The sequence below is a fragment of the Equus quagga genome, chromosome 13 (assembly GCF_021613505.1).
Source record: "Equus quagga isolate Etosha38 chromosome 13, UCLA_HA_Equagga_1.0, whole genome shotgun sequence".
Classification (NCBI taxonomy): domain Eukaryota; kingdom Metazoa; phylum Chordata; class Mammalia; order Perissodactyla; family Equidae; genus Equus; species Equus quagga.
The window spans coordinates 14,372,628-14,378,765 of NC_060279.1; positions in this window are offsets into that span (position 1 = coordinate 14,372,628).

Here is a 6,138-nt window from a genome sequence, read left to right on the forward strand (position 1 = left end):
ATTCTGCTCAAATAGCTCAGAGCACATGATGTTAGAAATAATGTTCATTTATTTTTTTTATTTTTCAGTATTTAGTGAGTTCATACAGGATAGCTTTTTCCTCCTCTCAAAAACCTTCTTAACGAATGAGGATCTAAAGTAACTCAAATGGGTCTGGAGAAACCATTCCACTCCTTTCTTCCATATATTCCAAGTTAGGCCATTGTGAATAAAGTAATTAGAAGATTAGCAATAAAGTGATTTAAATAAATTTATTTTTTATTCTCTAAACCTGATTATTGTGAGGGCTATGTAAGGGAGGGCAAATGTTCCCCCCAGCCAGGTGCTGTCCTCAGTTAATGGCTCCTGCCTAGAGCATGACCGGAGGAAAATTCTGAAGCTGCATTTGGCGCATAAAGGGAAAAGTATCATGATTACTTACTATTCACTCAAGTTAATATTTGCTATTAAACATAGCTAGTTTCTTTATCATCCTGTAAATGTTTTCCTGCTAGTGAAAGCATAAAACTATAGCACTTATTGATTTTTTTCTCGGCCTTTGATTCTGTTACAGATTAATTTGATCTAGAGTCCTAGCTATCGACTCTTAAATTAAAATTGCACCTCAGTTTTTACTCCAAGAATCAGCAGGTTATCTGGCTAAGTGATAATCTCAGAAATGGACCCTGTCTCCCAATAAGACAGAGGGATTTCTTGTGGGACAAAAACTGATGAGAAAGACTCTGCCTGGTGTTGGAGTCCACGGTGGACTTTTGTTCTCCGTCTCCTTTGCTGTGGGACCACTGACAAGTTACATGATTGTGACTTCATTTTCCTTGTCTATATAGAACCGTAATACAAGCACCTGCTTATAACGTAAGTCTATTGGAATTATGAATGACATTGACAATACCCGAGAAAGTGCATCACATTCTGTGGTAAAAAGGTTAGCGCAGCATCTCTGAATGGTGGAGGGGCTGGGGAGTGCTGAGGCAGCAGTGTGAGTCTGGCTGGCTGGCCTCGTTGGCTCTTGTAATGATGCTGCTGTTTTCTTTTAAATTCCTTTTTAATTGAAACTGTTGGTCATCCCTTTGTTGAAAATATTATATGTACACATTTTTAAACCCTTAATACTTTCCTCCTTGTTTGGATATGTTATGAGACTGACATCTGTGGGAACAGGGTTACTGGAAGAATGGGAGGACCAATTAAAGTTGTTGACTTTTGAGTTTGTCTCCAAGAAAAAAGGTCATGAAAGATTTCAAGGCTTTCTAAATTATTATACTTATTCCCATTTAGTGTTTTGAAATTTTATATCCATATGGGTAAATGAAGGAGTGAATATTGATTTAAATGAATGATTTCATGGAAAACCTGAAATTCATTGGCACCAGATAAAATTGCAAATTTTATCATTTTAGAGCTGGAAGAAACTACCGGGAGCTATTAAATTTTACTTTCTCCATTTGCAGATGGCAGAAAGACCAACCAGGAGGACACAGCAGTGGTCTAGGAAAGAGATGCTGATGAGATCTGGGTCTGAAGCTTAGGCAGTGGGGATGGCCTGGATTCAGGAAACCTTTCTGAGGCAGAGAATCAACAGAATTTGGTAACAGGGGGTTATAGAGGGGGAGCAGTGAGGGGATAGCAGACTTGAGAAGGATGGAGATTTCAACCTCTGTAGGCTGAGCAATTGGTCCTTATTGCAGGGATCTCTGGCAGACCCACTTCCTCTAACTAAACTGACCTTAAGCATCTTGTGTTCCTACCTTCTTGGCCGGGAGATGCAGTTGCCAGCTTGTTAGGCGCTGTGGTAAGATAAGACTGCCTTGACTTTTTTCTCATTAATTCACTCCGTAGATACTTAGTGAGCATCTACTGTATATTTAGCATCACTCCCTTCTGAGGATGTAAAGGGAAGACATAGTGTATGCCCTGGAGGAAGTTATAGTCTAACAGGGAGAAACAGATATGTAAACAGACAGACAGGTGCGATAAGTGTATATGACAGAAGGCTCTACATCAGGGTTTCTCCACCTCAGCACTGTTGACATTTTGGAGTGGATACTTTTTTGTTGCTGGGGGCTGTCCTCTGCATTCTAAGATTGAACTCGGTTACCTGAGGGGTACTCTAGATATTAAACCAATTTGCTATTTTTCCTCTTTAATTTGAGGGGTGACTCAGGGGTCTCGAGGATTTGTGAGCTTGTTTTGCAGGAGAAAGACAATGCCTTCCGGGAGGTTGTGATCACCAAATGGCCGGCCCTTAGCAGCGTTGAAGCCCAGAGGTCAGATTGCCCAGGAGCTTACTGGGAGTGACCCCTTTGTTTCCCTGAAGCTCCTTCTGAGAAGCCCCTTAGCTCTATAAACACCCCAGCTTTCTGTTCTTGGGGAGGTGGATTTGAGCGAACCCAGGCTCCCACCTACTCATTTGGCCAATTCAAATAAATCTTTCTCTATCTCCAAGCACGGATGTCTCAGTGTTTGACTTGCTGGGCATTGGGCACACACACTTGAGATTAAGAGGTTTGGTATCAGGATCTTTAGCAGCATCCCTGGCCTTTACCCACTAGATACCAGTAGCACCCTACCCCCAGTTTTTTGGGGTTTTTTTTGCTGAGGAAGATTAACCCTGAGCTAACATCTATGCCAATCCTCCTCTACTTTGTGTGTGGGACACCACCACAGCATGGCTGGTGAGTGGAGTAGGTCCACACCCAGGATCTGAACCCATGAACCCAGGCCGCTGAAGCAGAGTGCGCAGAACTTTAACCACTGGGCCATGGGGCTGGGCCCCCCACCCCCAATTTTGATGACCAAAAGTGTCTTCAGACATTGTCAAGTATCCCATGGGGGCAAAATCCGTCCTGGTTGAGAATATGAGCAATACCACTAATCAATATGGTACCATGAGGACACAGAGGAGAAGGTAAGTCATTCTACCTGGGTGGAGTCAGAGGAGACCCAGTTTGGGCCATATTAAGAAAAGGGTGGGTGATCCTCAGGTGATCAGGTGAGCTTTAAGAACTGGGTCTTCCACAAGAGGGAGCATTTGAGAAGATAGCACCTCATCTATGGCAGGTCATTTGGTGGCTTGAAAGACTGGCAAAAGAAGAGACCAGAGAGATAGGCAGCCCAAGAAATGAAAAGCCTTTTATATCATATAAGAGATGTAAAAATCTGGATTTTATCTTATAGGCAGAAGAAGCCATTGAAGCATTTTAAGCAAGGAATCATATAGTCAGACTTGCAATTTAGAAAAGTGCCTTCGTGGACAAGGTGGAAGGTTAATTGAAAAGGGAAGAGGATGGAGGCAGAGAGACTAGCAAGGAGACTTGCAATAATGCAGGTCGAGGTGGGGAATATGAGTTATGTTCAGAGGAAAAGGTGATGACTCTCAGTACTCTGGTCAAAGTGACTGGGTGCATGGGGCTGACATCCAGCTGAGGGAATACAAGAGAAGAAACAGATTTTGTTTAAAGGCAGGTGGGCACAGTAAAGTCAGGGTTAGACATACTGAGCTAGCAGTGTCTATAGGGTATCTGTCTGGAAATGCACAGTAGACAGTTGAATATTTACATTTGACGCTCAGGACAAATGGTGCTTCTGTGATCAAGAGCTTGATCTTTCACCAGCTGCCAACATGGCCTCAGCTTTCTCGGTGGGGTCCTCAGGAGACACGAGCACAGACTCTCCACCACCGTGCTTGTCGCTGGGTTGAGCTTTGGACCCTCCCCTAACTGGCCCTCCACCCTTGCCAGTTGGGTTAGATGCTTTGTAGGCTTTGAGGCCTCTCTTGGCTCTTTCCTTTAGGACTTAAAAAGCTGATCAGGAAAAAAGTCAGGGGGCTTGATCTGAGGCCCAGTTTCCTTAGGCCTGCACTCTGGTTTTGACATTATAATCAAGTGCAGAGCTGGCCTAAGCCAGCCACTCCATAATTCCTTTACCCCAAACCCCATCCTAGTGCCCACTCAGCCTTTCAGGTATACGGCTGTTCCTTGATTTTTAGGTAATCTTTCTCTTCAGAGCAGGAGGTATCCCTGATTGCCACATGGAAGGGAAGACAGGGAACCACTGACAGAGAACACAGCGCACGGAAAAGTGACCGCTGGTAGCTTTGGCTCCATTATACTTCCATCTGGAATCTCTCTGTTCCCATCACTAAAGAAACATTTCCTGCTTCTGGTGACATGTGTGACCCTGAGGACTTATTTTGTACGTTGTCCAGTTCAGTGTTGTGTTATGGAGGGAATGGGGCCTGTCAAGGGTTGGGGGGTGAGGGGTTGGGGGGGTGGAGATCCTAGAACAGTGCTTCCAACCTTTTCCCATTATGGCAAACATGGAAAATGATACTCTTCGAATGGCATACTGGGGCAAAGTTGAGGGGATTTGAGGGTATCTGTATTGGGCTTGGTGAGAAAGTGATATTTTTTATATATAATCATGGTAAGAAAAATAAAATGCAAAGTATTAGTGATTCAATATCAGTAAATTAAATTTGTATACTAATATTTTCAAAATGTAAGATAGAATCTTGAGTTTGCTTCCGCAGATACAAGTTTTATGTTTGAAATGGTTACATGAAATTCCTAATCAAGACTTTTTAATAAGCCCTTTAAATTTTTGTTACTGATTAGAAAAGTGTTCACACAATTTAAAAAGTTTCGTGTATTTATATATTTTCCAGCTTTCTTGAGGTATACTGACAAATACAAATTGTATATATTTAAGGCATACGAGGTGATGATTTGATATACGTATACATTGTGAAATGATTAAAAGTTTTGAAAACCATTTTTACAACCACTTAAAAATTTACGTCTTAAAGGATCGAATGTCTTTCATCGACAAGGGTAATTTTGATATTTATTGTGATGATGTAACTGGATTTCAAGTCTAATCAAACTTTTTCATAACGAGTATCTCAAGATAACGATGAGACGTCCGGGATCCCAGCAGGTGCAGGAGCCGCGGGGCTGGAGTGGAAGTTGCAGTGAGCGCAGGAGCGCGCGCCCAGCGGGAACCCCGCCCCGCGCCCCGGCCGCGCTGTGCGCTGCGCAGCCGCCTTGCGCACTGGAGCCGAAACTTCGCTCGCGGATCCGAGTGGGTGGACGGAGACCCTAGCAGAGCCCAGCGGCTTGCAGGTCAGTGAGTGTTGAATGGCTCTTATGTTACTAGCTGGAGGCTTGTGGGCGTGCCAGCTGACCCAGCTTGGTTGCCTTCTGCAAAGTCTGGGTGGAGGCTACTTTGGGCTGGAGGGCTCCCAGCGCCTCCCTTCCCCTCAACCCTCAAGCTGCCCCGTGGGCTGAGAAAAATCGGTGTTAGACTGCACATGTGTGCTCTATTCACGGCACAAGAGGCGAGGAGCTGCTCTAGAGCGGTGATTCCCACTTTAGCACGCGTCAGAATCACCTGGAGGGCTTGTTAAACGACGGATTGCCGGACTTCCCTCCCCGCCACCCTCGTCCCCTGTTTTGATTCAGCAGGTCAGGGTGGGGCCTGAGAATTTGCATTTCTAACAAGTTTCCAGTTTATGCCGTAATCACACATTGAGAACCACTGTCACAGAGGTTAAACAAAAGTGTTTTCTAAATACTCCACTTCAAGCACCCCCTTCTCACTCCCTTAACCTGGTTTATTTTTCTTAAGAGCACTTACCATTCCTTGACATTATATATAATGTATTTATCTGCTTTTCGTTTGTCCTTGGTGAGGTCCAGGGGAGCAGGAGCTTTGTTTTGCACTCTCTCGTAGTCCCATCGTCTAGAACAGTGCCTGGTACTTAGTAGGAGCTAAAAGATATTTGTTGCTTGAGTGAGCATGCCTGTTGGAAGGCATCAGCCAAAGCTGAAACCATGAGAGTGAAAAGGTCAGGAAGAGGGGGTAAGAGGAAAAAGGAGAAGGGCTGAGGACAGACCCAGGAGTACATGGACATTTAATGGAATAACAGAAATGAGAAGTAGAGCCGAAAGCTAGGAGCCAAGCCGAGTGCAGCAGCAGCGTGGAAACCCACAGAGGAGAGATTTTCAGAAAGGGAGGAGATACCAAGAATAAACAGCAGAGATCATCCAAGATGAAAGGAGTGAAAAGTCCTTAAGACTTGTCAATTAGAAGATTTCTCAATGATTTTGCTAAAAATAACTTAAGATGTGCAGAATA